Raw genomic sequence first — 13,483 nt, forward strand, 5'->3', positions numbered from 1 at the left:
AGTCAGACCAAAGAAAAGAAGAGGAAATTAGAAATCTAAAACATATTGTCAGGAATCTTCAGGATACTATTAAAAAACCCAACATTCGGGTTCTAGGAGTTCCTAAAGGCATGGAGAGGGAGAAAGGATTAGAAGGCCTTTTTAGTGAGATATTAGCAGAAAATTTCCCAAGTTTGGAGAAGGACAGAGAAATCCTAGTAGAGGAAGCTCACAGAACCCCTAATAAGCATGACCAAAAGAGATCCTCACCACGACACATTGTAATTAAACTCTCCACAGTGAAACATAAAGAAAAGATCCTAAAATGTGCAAGAGAGAAACGTCAGATTACTCTCAGAGGATCTCCAATCAGACTCACAGCTGACTTCTCATCAGAAACCCTACAAGCTAGGAGGGAATGGCGAGATATAGCCCAGGTACTAAGAGAGAAAAACTGCCAGCCCAGAATATTATCTCCTGCAAAGCTCTCATTTGTGAATGAAGGTGAAATAAAGACTTTTCATAGCAAACAGAAATTGAAAGAATTTGTCACCACTCGTCCAGCCCTGCAAAAGATGCTTAAAGATGTGTTACACACAGAAACACAGAAACACGGTCATCAATATGAAAGAAGGTAAAGGAAGGAAAGCTCACAGCAAAAGATCACAGGGAATTCAAAGCATATATTAGAACGTATCTTTGGCAAATGGCAGGGCAAAGTTACCACTTATCATTAGTCACATTGAACGTGAATGGCCTGAACTGTCCAGTTAAAAGACACCGATTGGCTGATTGGGTTAAGGAACAAAACCCATCTATTTGCTGCTTACAAGAAACACATCTTTCCAACAAAGATCCATACAGACTGAAAGTGAAAGGCTGGAAAAAGATATACTATGCCAACAGAAATGAAAAAAGAGTGGGGGTAGCCATCTTAATATCGGACAACATAAACTTTACCACAAAAACTGTTAAGAGAGACAAAGAGGGACACTATATAATGATTAAGGGATTCATTCAACAGGAAGATATAACAATTATCAATGTATATGCACCTAACTACAGGGCACTGGTTTATTTAAAAGATTTGTTAACGGACTTAAAGGGAGACTTAGACCCCAATACAATAGTACTGGGGGACTTCAATACTCCACTCTCAGAAATAGACAGATCAACAGGACAGAAGATCAACAAGGATACAGTAGATTTAAATGACCCTATAGCCCAAATGGATCTAACAGATATATATAGAACTTTCAATCCTACAGCTAAAGATTTTACATTCTTCTCAGCAGTACATGGAAGCTTCTCTAGGATTGACCACATACTAGGCCATAAAGCAAGTCTCAGCAAATTCAAAAGAATTAGAATCATACCATGCAGCTTCTCAGACCATAAAGGAATGAAGTGGGAAATTAGCAACTCAGGAATCCCTAGAGCATACACAAACCATGGAGATTGAACAACATGCTCCTGAATGAATAATGGGTCATAGAAGAAATTAAACGAGAAATCAAAAACTTTCTGGAAGTAAATGAGGATAACAGCACAACGTACCAAAAGTTATGAGACACAGCAAAAGCAGTGTTAAGAGGAAAGTTTATATCAATAGGTGCCTACATCAAGAAATTGGAAAGGCACCAAATAGATGAGCTTTCAATTCACCTCAAGGATCTAGAAAACCTACAGCAAACCAGACCCAAATCTAGTAGGAGAAGAGAAATAATTAAAATCAGAGAAGAAATCAACAGGATTGAATCAAAAGGAAAAAAAAAAACATTACAAGAAATCAGCCAAACGAGGAGCTGGTTTTTTGAAAAAATAAACAAAATTGACACCCCATTGGCCCAACTAACTAAAAAAAGAAGAGAAAAGACCCAAATCCATAAAATCAGAGATGAAAAAGGAAATGTAACAACAGACACCACAGAAATAAAAAGAATCATCAGAAATTACTACAAGGACTTGTATGCCAGCAAACAGGGAAACCTATCAGAAATGGATAGATTCCTGGACACATGCAACCTACCTAAATTGAACCAGGAAGACATCGAAAACCTAAACAGACCAATAACTGAGACAGAAATTGAAACAGTAATAAAGGCCCTCCCAACAAAGAAAAGCCCAGGACCAGATGGATTCACTGCTGAATTCTACCAGACGTTTAAATAAGAACTAACTCCAATTCTTCTCAAACTATTCAGAACAATCGAGGAAGAGGGAATCCTCCCAAATTCTTTCTATGAAGCCAGCATCACCTTAATTCCTAAGCCGGAAAAAGATGCAGCGTTGCAAGAGAATTACAAACCAATATCCCTGATGAACATAGATGCAAAAATCCTCAATAAAATTCTCGCCAATAGAATGCAACAACACATCAGAAAGATCATCCACCCAGACCAAGTGGGATTTATCCCTGGTATGCAGGGATGGTTTAATGTGCACAAGACAATCAATGTGATACACCACATTAACAGACTGCAGAAGAAAAACCATATGATTATCTCAATAGATGCCGAGAAAGCATTTGATAAAATACAACACCCGTTCATGATGAAAACTCTAAGCAAACTGGGTTTTGAAGGAACATTCCTCAATACAATCAAAGCAATCTATGAAAAACCCACAGCCAACATCCTATTGAATGGGGAAAAGTTGGAAGCATTTCCACTGATATCTGGCACCAGACAGGGATGCCCACTCTCACCACTGCTATTCAATATAGTTCTGGAGGTTCTAGCCAGAGCTATTAAGCAAGAAAAAGAAATTAAAGGGATACAAATTGGGAAGGAAGAACTCAAACTATCCCTCTTTGCAGATGACATGATTCTTTACTTAGGGGACCCAAAGAACTCTACTAAGAGACTATTGGAACTCATAGAAGATTTTGGCAAAGTAGCAGGGCATAAAATCAATGCACAAAAATCAACAGCCTTTGTATACACAGACAATGCCATGGCTGAGGAAGAACTTCTAAGATCAATCCCATTCACAATAGCTACAAAAACAATCAAATACCTTGGAATAAACTTAACCAAGGATGTTCAAGATCTCTATGATGAAAATTACAAAACCTTAAAGAAAGAAATAGAAGAGGATACCAAGAAATGGAAAAATCTTCCATGCTCATGGATTGGAAGAATCAATATCATCAAAATGTCCATTCTCCCAAAAGCAATTTATAAATTCAATGCAATACCAATCAAGATACCAAAGACCTTCTTCTCAGATCTAGAAAAAATGATGCTGAAATTCATATGTAGACACAGGAAACCTCAAATAGCTAAAGCAATCTTGTACAACAAAAACGAAGTTAGAGGCATTACAATACCAGATTTCAGGACATAATAAAGGGCAGTTGTAATCAAAACAGCATGGTACCGGTACAGAAACATATGTAAGGGCAGTTCCCCCTGGCCACATTCCCCACTTCCACAGGGGAGCGGCACACCACCGGCCGGTTCTCTGGGGGGCTGCACAGGTGTTCCCCTTAGATGTTCCCCTTAGATGTTCCTGGTGCATGCCGTCTCTCTCCTCCTTTATAGTCCTCCTCTGCCAATCCCAACTCGGCTGCCCACACGCCGAGTACGCTGCTCTCCTTCAATCAGGAGCAGGTCCTGCTGTTTATTGGTTGAACTGGAGGCAGCTGGGTAGAAGCTGTTTTCTCCTCTCCCAGCGCCATATTGTGGGAGAGCAGATGCATAGAATAAGTCTTAATTCCAGTAACTTAGTCTAGTCCGGGTTGCTCCCCACAAATCCCATCAAGGTGGCATGTACCAATGCCATCTCACTAGTCCCAGTGATCAATTTCTGTTCACAACTGATCGTAATGATAGGACTAAGAGCCAAAGGGATCACATAAACAAGAATAGTGTCTGCAAATACTAGCTGATAGAATCAAAAAGGGAGAGAATGGTCCAACATGGGAAGTGAGATACACAGCAGACCCATAGAATGGCAAATGTCCTAACAGCACTCTGGCCTCATAATCAGCCCTTAAGGCATGCGGATCCGGCTGAAATGCCTATGAGAGTATTTCAGGCATGGAAAGCCAAGACACTCTGGGGGGAAAAAAAACCTAAATGAAAGATCTCCACGATTGAGATCCCAGTGGAAAGAAGGGGTCATCAAAGAAGGAGGTACCTTTCTCTGAAGGGAGGAGAGAACTTCCACTTTGACCATGGCCTTGTCTAAAAATTATCAGAGTCAGTGAACCCAGGGGGCTTCCATAGCCTTGACAGCTCATGACAAGAGCCTAGGGTGATTACTGATGCCATAAACAAGAGTGTCAATTTGTTAAGTCAACAACAGGAGTCACTGTGCACTTACTCCTCATGTAGGATCTTTGTCCTTAGTGTGCTGTACATTGAAATTTAATACTATAACTAGTACTCAAACAGTATTTTTCACTTTATGTTTCTGTGTGGGAGCAAACTGTTGAAATCTTTACTTAATGTATGCTAAACTGATCTTCTGTATATAAAGAGAATCGAAAATGAATCTTGACATGAATGGAAGGGGAGAGGGAGTGGATAAGGGGAGGGTTGCGGGTTGGAGGGACGTTGGGGGGGGGAAGCCATTGTAACCCATAAGCTGTACTTTGGAAATTTATATTCATTAAATAAAAGTTAAAAAAAAATGTAGTACAAAATGATTTTTTTAAAATGAGGAAGTGAGGGATAACTGAAAATTACTCAACATGATTATCTGAGTAATGCTTTCCTCTACAAAAGCAATATGAAATATGTCAAAAGCTGTCAATATATATATATATGTCTATAGAAATATGGAAATTACTTAAAAACTTGCCATAACCTGAGGAGTACTTAAAAATGGCTTCTGAGGGGCAGGCGCCATGGATCACTTGGTTAATCCTCTGCCTGCAGCACCAGCATCCCATATAGGTGCCAGGTTCTCATCCCAGTTGCTCCTCTTCCACTCCAGCTCTCTGCTGTGGCCCGAGAAGTCAGTGGAGGATGGCCCAAGTGCTTGGGCCCTGCACCTACGTGGGAGACTAGGAAGAAACACCTGGCTCCTGGCTCCGGGTTGGCATAGCTCCAGCTGTAGTGGCCATTTGGGGGGTGAACCAATGGAAGGAAGACCTTTCTCTCTGTCTCTAACTCTCTCACTGTCTAACTCTGTCAAATAAATAAAAAATGAAATAAATTAAAAGATGTTATATGAATTTTGGTAAAAGTGAGATTTGGGAAACTGAATAATTTTGTATTTAGATCTTCCTTCCCCTTTCTGCATAGTAGAATAAGATTGAACTTCCCTAAAGCAAAAATCCAAAACCCCAAACCTCCAAAGTTCAAACCCTGCTCACCATAAGAGAGAAATTCCAGACCTGACATCATATGAAGTATTTGGTAAAATTGTAACCACACTAAAAATATTATATAAACCTATGAGCAGTCCACATTTAAATGAGTTTCAAGATTAGACTTGAGTCCTATCCATTATTTTTCACTAAGAAATCTATAAATATTACAAAATTTAAAAAATCTATTTCCAATCTTTTTATATGAAGATTGAAAATCAACAAGTCCAGACTAACAGGAAAAATGAGCAGCTGAGCAGTCATTAGAGGAGGCAACATTAAGAAAGGGCTGCCTTTTCTTAACCAAAGTGATTTTTCTCTGGAAATCCCACTAGGAGGCCTGTCTGAATTGGAGCCAACTCATGGCTAACCTTGTAAGAAAAGGTTTCTTCCCCTCTGAGAGACTTATTGAAAACAAGAAGTAGCAGTAGTTGAACACTGAGAATACTGGAGGTTATGAAAACTATTGGAGCAAATGCATAGTATGTGAAAAACAATTTAACAGAAAAGCTGGAAATGGGATGTTATGGATTGAAGTTTTGTACCCACCTCAAAATTCACATGCTGAAGCCTTTATCTCAAGTGTGGAAATATTTGGAGATGGGACTTCTAAGGAATTAATTAAATCCTTCACCTCACCACAGTTAGAATGAATGTCATTCCTAAATATACAATTTTCAAAAGAGGAAATCCAAATGGCCAACAGACACATGAAAAAATGTTCAGGATCATTAGCAATCAGGGAAATGCAAATCAAAACCTCAATGAGGTTTCATCTCAACCCGGTTAGAATGGCTTACAAAAAGAAATCTACAAACAACAGATGCTGGTGAGGATGTGGGGAAAAAGGGCCACTAACCCATTGTTGCAGGGAATGCAAACTGGGAAAGCCGCTATGGAAGTCAGTTTGGAGACTCCTCTGAAACCTAAATATAATCTACCATACAACTCAGCCATCCAACTACTTGGAATTTACCCAAACAAAAGTAAATTGGGAAACCAAAATTGGTGTGCATCTTAATGTTTATTGCAGCTCAATTCACAATAGCTAAGACCTAGAATCAACCTAAATGCCCATCAACAGTAGACTGGATAAAGAAATTATGGGACATGTACTCTATAGAATACTATACAGCAGTAAAAACAATGAAATCCGGTCATTTGCAACAAGATGGAGGAATCTGGAAAACATCATGCTGAGTGAAATAAGCCAGTTCCAAACGGACAAATATTATATGTTCTCCCTGATCGGTGACAACTAACTGAGCACCTAAAAGGAAACCTCCTGAAGTGAAATGGGCACTATGAGAAACGGTGACTTGATCAGCCCTTGCCCTGGCTGTTGATGAACAACTTAATACTTTATCCCTCCTAGTATTTTTATTGTTTGTTCTACTTAATACCATTGGTTGAAGTATTTAATTCACACACAATTATTCTTAGGTGTTGAAATTTAACTGAAAAGTGATCCCCATTAAATATAAGAGTGGGAATAAGAGAGGGAGGAGATGTACAGTTCGGCACATGCTCAATTGGACTTACCCCTAATAGTAGAGTTAGAAATGTAGAGTTTCCAATTCAATCCCATCAAGGTGGCATGTTCCAATGACATCTAACTACTCAAAATGATCAGTTTCAGTTCATAATTGATCATATTGATAGTATTAAGTGTCAAAAGGATCACATAAATAAGACTAGTGTCTGCTAATACTGATAGAGTTAAAAAGCAGAGAACAATCCAACATGGGAAGCAGGATACACAGCAGACTCATAGAATGGCAGATGTTCTCAACAGCACTCTGGCCTGAGAATCAGCCCTTAAGGCATTTGGATCTGGCTGAAGAGCCCATGAGAGTATTTTAGGCATGGAAACTCAAGACACTGTGGCAAAAAAAAAAGACCTAAATGTAAGACCTCTGAGTGTGAGATCTCAGAGGAAAGAGTGAGACATCAAAGAAGGAGGTACCTTTGTCTGAAGGGAGGAGAGAACTTCCACTTCAACTATGGCCTCATCTAAATAAGATCAGAGTTGGCACACTCAAGAGGCTTCCATTGCCTTGGCAGTTCATGACAAGAGCCTAGGGTGATTACTGACGTCATAAATAAGAGTGCCAATTGTTAAATCAACAACAGGAGACACTGTGAACTTACTCCCCATGTAGGATATCTGTCCTTAATGTGTTGTACTGTGGGAATTAATGGTATAACTAGTACTCAAACAGTGTTTGTGTTTCTGTGTGGGTGCAAACTGTTGGAATCTTTACTTAGTATTTACTAAATTTATCCTCTGTATATGAAGATAATTGAAAATGAATCTTGATGTGAATGGGATGGAGAGGGAATGGGAGATGGGATGGTTGTGGGGGAGAGGGAGGTTATGGGGGGAAAAAGCTGTTATCCAAAAGTTGTACTTTGGAAATTCATATTTATTGAATTAAAGTTAAAAAAGTTGTACTTTGGAAATTTATTTTTATTAAATAAAGTTAAAAAAATAAAATATGTAAAAAAATAAACCTAATTCCCAAAACCATCACATTACTAGAGAAAAACATATAAGGAAGGTTATGAGATACTGGTCTAGGCAAAGAATTCTTGTGTAAGATCCCAGAAGCACAGGTAATAAAGGAAATATAAATAGACAAATGTAATTACATCAAGCAAGAATTTGCTGCACAAAAAATGAAATAATTAACAAAGTGAAGAGGTAATCAACAGAATGGGAAAAATATTTGAGTTCAATAAAGGATTAATATCCAAAATATATAAGGAGCTCAAGGAATTTAACAACAAAACACACAATCAAGTTAAAAATGGACAAATGACATGACAAACATTTTTCAAAGGATGAAATAAAAATAGCTACCAGAAGATGAAAAAAAACCCTCAGGATCAATACTCATCAGGGAAATGCAAATAAAAATCACAATGAGGTGTCACCTCACCCCAGTTAGAATGGCTATCATCCAAAATCAAAAAATGACAAATGCTGGCCATAATCAATAATAAGCATTCTGAAATAAGCATTAAAACTACCTCCATTTATCTAGTTTTCTAGTGCTTTCTAGTGTATACATCATAGTCTTCTTCTTTGGTTTGTTTATTCTCATCTCCCTCTTTTGAAACATAGAATTGTTCTATAGGTCAATCTTTGATATTCTTTCTAATGACTTTTACTACCCTGTATGTACTAATGATTTCCAAATTTGTCTCTCCAGAGCAGGAACCCTCCATCATTCAGATTGGTATATCATACTGCCTACTTGTGATCTCTCTTTGGTTATCTATTGTGTATTTAAATCCTAACAGGTCCAAAATGCTACTAATGTTATTCTTTCTCATACCTGTCCCCTATATAGTTTTTCTTATTTAAAACTCTAAAAGTAAAATCTACTTTCAGTATGTGTTAAAACCTGTCTTCTGGACACGGTTGCAAAAAAAAAAGACCTAAATGAAAGATCTCTGTCAGTGAGATCCCAGTGGAAAGAATGGGTCATCAAAGAAGAAGGTACTTTTCTCCGAAGGGAGGAGAGAACTTCCACTTTGACTATGACCATGTCTAAATAAGATCGGAGTTGGTGAACTCAAGAGGCTTCCATAGCCTTGGCAGCTCACGACAAAGAGCCTCGGGTGATTACTGATAAGAGTGTCAATTGTTAAGTCAACAAGAGTAGTCACTGTGAACTTACTCCCTTTGTAGGATCTCTGTCCTTAATGTGTTGTACTGTGTGAATTAACGGTGTAACTGGTACTCAAACAGTACTCTATATTTTATGTTTCTGTGTGGGTGCAAACTGTTGAAGTCTTTACTTAATACACACTAAACTGATCTTCTGAATATAAATATAATTGAAAAAGAATCTTGATGTGAATGGAATGAGAGAAGGAGTGGGAGATGGGATGGTTGTGGGTGGGAGGGAGTTTATGGGGGGGAAAGCCACTATAATTCAAAAGTTGTACTTTGGAAATTTATATTTATTAAAAAAGTTAAAAAAATAAAAATTAAAAATAAAAAAACCTGTCTTCTGGCCAGAATTCCAGGATTTTAATTTGGAGTCTGCTGCATGTGGGCTGTATGAGTTTAGGCAAATCTCTTGGCTTTCTTGTACCTAGTTAATTCCTGTACAGGATGCCTAATATGTTACCTACTCACAGAACTGTGAGGATTAACAACGGTTTAACACATGAACAATAATTAACACAACACTTTTAATTCTGTATTATGTCCTGAAAAGTCTATTATCATCAATACAAAGGTTTCTCTCAGAGTAACACCTTCCAAAATAGATTTTAGTGACACAGAATCTTGAAAATAGCAATGACAATCAAGCCTGGTTTATTTATTCCTACATATAATGAAGGTAACACTGTCTTTTCACTTTTGCTTTGATAGAAAGTTTGATGTAAAGTTAATTATTTATTATTAGTAGTGTATTTTCCTGTTCCTACATGTTGCACTTAAATTTAATCTCACTTATAGAATATTACTATATATTAAATTGCCTATGTGCTTTATGAATAGGAGAAAACAATTTTAAAGGCACAGATAATGAAGAAAATGTAATAGTTTTAAATATTCTTTGAATTTTGTATATTTAATGTTTACCTGGAAAATTTTATATCATTTAAGATTTAAAAAATATTTAAAAGTATTACTATGCTGAACTGTTGAGAGCTTTACTTAATATATGCTAAATTAATCTTCTATATATAAAGATAATTGAAAATGAATCTTGATGTGAATGGAAGGGGAGAGGGAACAGGAAAGGGGAGGGTTGTGGGTGGGAGGGAAGTTATGGGTGGGGGGAAAGCCATTGTAATCCATAAGCTGTACTTTGGAAATGTATATTCATTAAATAAAAGTTAAAAAATAAAAAAGTATTACTATGCTGAAAAATATACATGATTACAGCACAGGTTTTACATTATGAAATTAAAAAAATACCATCAGTTATAAAGTGCAATACTAGATAACCTCATTTGTGTGAAGATATTTACTTTGAGAAAATGATTAAAAATATTAGCTGGGAAATAAGATAGTTATGAAAAGAAATCAGTTCTTTTGGAAGAACTTGTGGTTTTACTCACATGAAAATAGAAAATTTCTACTTCTGTAAACTTAAACATATAGTAAATATTTAATTATATTTTTGAAACAGGGTTATTTATGTTACTGGAAAAAAGCACAAAAATCCTACAGATGGCAATGATGCATGTCCCAGTCATGTGAAACAGCCTTGGAGGATTTTCAGTGGCCTTCCTCTAAGATATGCAGATTTTGGGGCCACTGTTGTAATGCAGTATGTCAAGCCAATACTTGTGACACTGGCATCTTTCATCAGAATGATTCTGATTCAGCTTCATGTCCATGTGCCTAGGAAGTACACAGAAGATATCCCAAATACTTAGGAACCTGCCTCCCATGTAGGAGACCATGATGATTTTCCAAACTCCTGATTTTGTCCTGGCCTAGATCCAGATTTCGTGGCCATTTTGGGTATGAAGCATTAAATAGAATCTCCATCAATCTCTGCTTCCTTCACATCATCCTTTCCTTTCTCTATTTTCTAAATCCTTGTTTTATTTCAAAGAAAGAGGGAGAGAGAGTGTCTTCCATGCATTGGTCCACTCCCCAAATGGCCCCAAGGCCTGGGCTGGGCCAGGCCAAAGTCTGGAGACAGCAACTCCACGTAGTTTCCCACATATGTGCCAGGGGCCAAAGCACGTGGGGAATCCACTGTTGCTTTCCCAGGTACTCCAACAGAGCTGGTTTGGAAGAAGAGTGGCCAGAACTCAAATTGGTGTTCATATGGAATGCCAGTATTATAGGAGGTGATTCATCCCATTGTGCCCCAACAGTCCTCTCTTCCATCTTCTGTGATGAGCTATTTCTAAAATGCTTTACTATTTCAGAACTAGGGGTTGTGCTATAGGTACCTTTTGTGTTGCACTCTAAGAGTTCTTCATATATTCCAACTGTACCTCAAACATCTCTCTCAGTGCAGACAAAAGTTTCTATTTCATATTTTAAGTGCAGGAAGTGGAGAGAGCTGAAGTCCAGTGAGAACATGTCGATCTCAGTTCAACTAAGTTGTTTTCAGGGGAAAGAGGAAAAGGCAGGCAAGGGATAAGAGTTAAAACTTTGGCAAGGGTCGGTGGCTGTACATGGCATGTGGTAGCTCTGGAGACTGTCATGATACTTTAAAATAAAGTGGCTTTTGTGGCTTTTTGTCTTTGTTGGTATTGTAAACATATGCTGTTTAATATTACCCAAATTTAAACTTTCTGCAAAAAAAATTTGAAGCAAATTTGAGACAGCATCCCTAAGGAAAAAGTCATTTGCTATAAAATTTTAAGGATACCCAAAGCAAGACCCCAGTTGAGATTCATCAGCATGAACTTGAGAGCTTTTGTCCACTGTTCCTCAGAATTGAACTGGGTTTTGATAGAATAGGAGCCACCACTGCCTCTTGTGTCTTCAGTCTTGCCTTTCTCCACATTCTTCCTGTATGGAAGACAAAAACATGTCTCGCCCTTTTCAACCTCTTCTTTAAACTCCTGCATGCGGTTCAGGAAAGCCACCACTGCATGGTTAAACTTTTTGTCACAGAAAAACCACAACCCCCCAGAACAGTATAATGGCAGCTCCTTAGATTTGTCTGTCAGAGAATCCAGATATGAATAATTTCCATAGGGTACCAGTCAATACCTCTGAAATTTCAGACCCATCTTATTGTCCAGGGCATGAAGCAGCAATACCATCTGGCCCAAAGCAGCATTAATCTCATTCCATTCCACAGGAACACTGGACAGGCAGCACAGCTTGCAGTTATGGATTGTGCCAAAGAGTCTAGTGTGCCAGATATGGAAGGTCGTGTTGAAGACATTGGTCTTCAGCTTGTCCAGCTGCATCTGGGCATAAGACATCTGGTTTTCTACACTTTTCAGCTCTTTATCCAGCCCCGGCTGCTGTCATTTTTTAAAATATTTATTTATTTGAAAGTCAGAGTTACATAGAAAGAGAAGGAGAGGGGGAGAGAGAGAGAGAGAGAGAGAGAGAGAGAGAGAGAGGTCTTCCATCCACTGGTTTACTCCCCAATTGGCTGCAACAGCCAGAGCTGAGCCAATCCAAAGCCAGGAGCCAGGAACTTCTTCCAGGTCTCCCATGTGGGTGCAGGGGCCCAAGGACTTGGGCCATCTTCTACTGCCCTCCCAGGCCCTAGAAGAGAGCTAGATTAGAAGTGGAGCAGCCAGGGTCAATCCAGTGCCCATATGGGATTCCTGTGCTTCAGACCAGAGCATTAACCTTCTGTGCCACAGCACTGCCCCCTGTTATCATTTACATTCATTGTATTTTGTCTGATACTCAACTTCCTCCTGATCCAGTCTCTCAGCCTCAGCCTAGACCTTCTCCAGATTTTCTGCCACTATTTTGTGGTTTGTTCCACATCTTCCAGTTCCTGGATTAGCCTTTCCTCCTCCAAGGCTAGCTCCCTTATCCCCTTCTGCAACTGTTCCCTGTCATCCTCATTCATCTGCTCTAAGATCTCCAAACAACATTTGTAGTTCTGACACTCACTGTCAGTGACATGAAGCTGAGTGTCCAGCTGGTCTGAGAGAATCTGTGCATTCCACACAAAGTGAGTGATCCACACCTGTCTGGCCTGAAATGATGTCAAAAAGGTCCCCAGTGACCTCCAGTCTTGGGCTGAGGTTCTCCTTGGTGCCGCCATCGGTTGCCTTCCCATCAGAGTGAAGCTCTTGGCACTTTCTGTAGCCATCATAATGGCTGGGGGGATGAATCTGCTAGACACCATCCTGGTGAGTTTCAATAAATTCTTCCTCTCCTGAGTTAGCTTCTTCCTCTTGGGTATCTCCTGATTTGACCTGGGCTGTGGCAAGTAATGGAGCTGTGAGTTCCTGGATGGCAACCTGGTCCAGGATCTTGAAGCTCGTGTCCAGCTTAAGGGGCTGGCTGCAGCGCTAGCACACGAAGCTCACCTGAATGGTGCTGGTGGGCATCTTGGACCCCATCCACATCTTGGGGCTCTAGAGCCAGCCATTCAGATTCAGTCAATTGTGGGGAGGACCATAGCCTCCGGTCAGCCCAGAACAAGGCCTCCTGAATCGCCATTGCCCAAACTTTATCTCTGAAGAGAACATTTAAATATTGATTAATATAATTTA

General features: G+C 39.0%; 1 pseudogene; it reads right to left on the minus strand.

The window, feature by feature from the left end:
- Window positions 1–11,631: 11,631 nt before the first annotated feature.
- LOC100347126 (beclin-1-like) lies at window positions 11,632–13,095 on the minus strand (annotated as a pseudogene).
- Window positions 13,096–13,483: the final 388 nt, after the last annotated feature.

This window comes from Oryctolagus cuniculus, chromosome 12 (genome assembly GCF_964237555.1).
Source record: "Oryctolagus cuniculus chromosome 12, mOryCun1.1, whole genome shotgun sequence".
In the NCBI taxonomy this organism is placed as follows: domain Eukaryota; kingdom Metazoa; phylum Chordata; class Mammalia; order Lagomorpha; family Leporidae; genus Oryctolagus; species Oryctolagus cuniculus.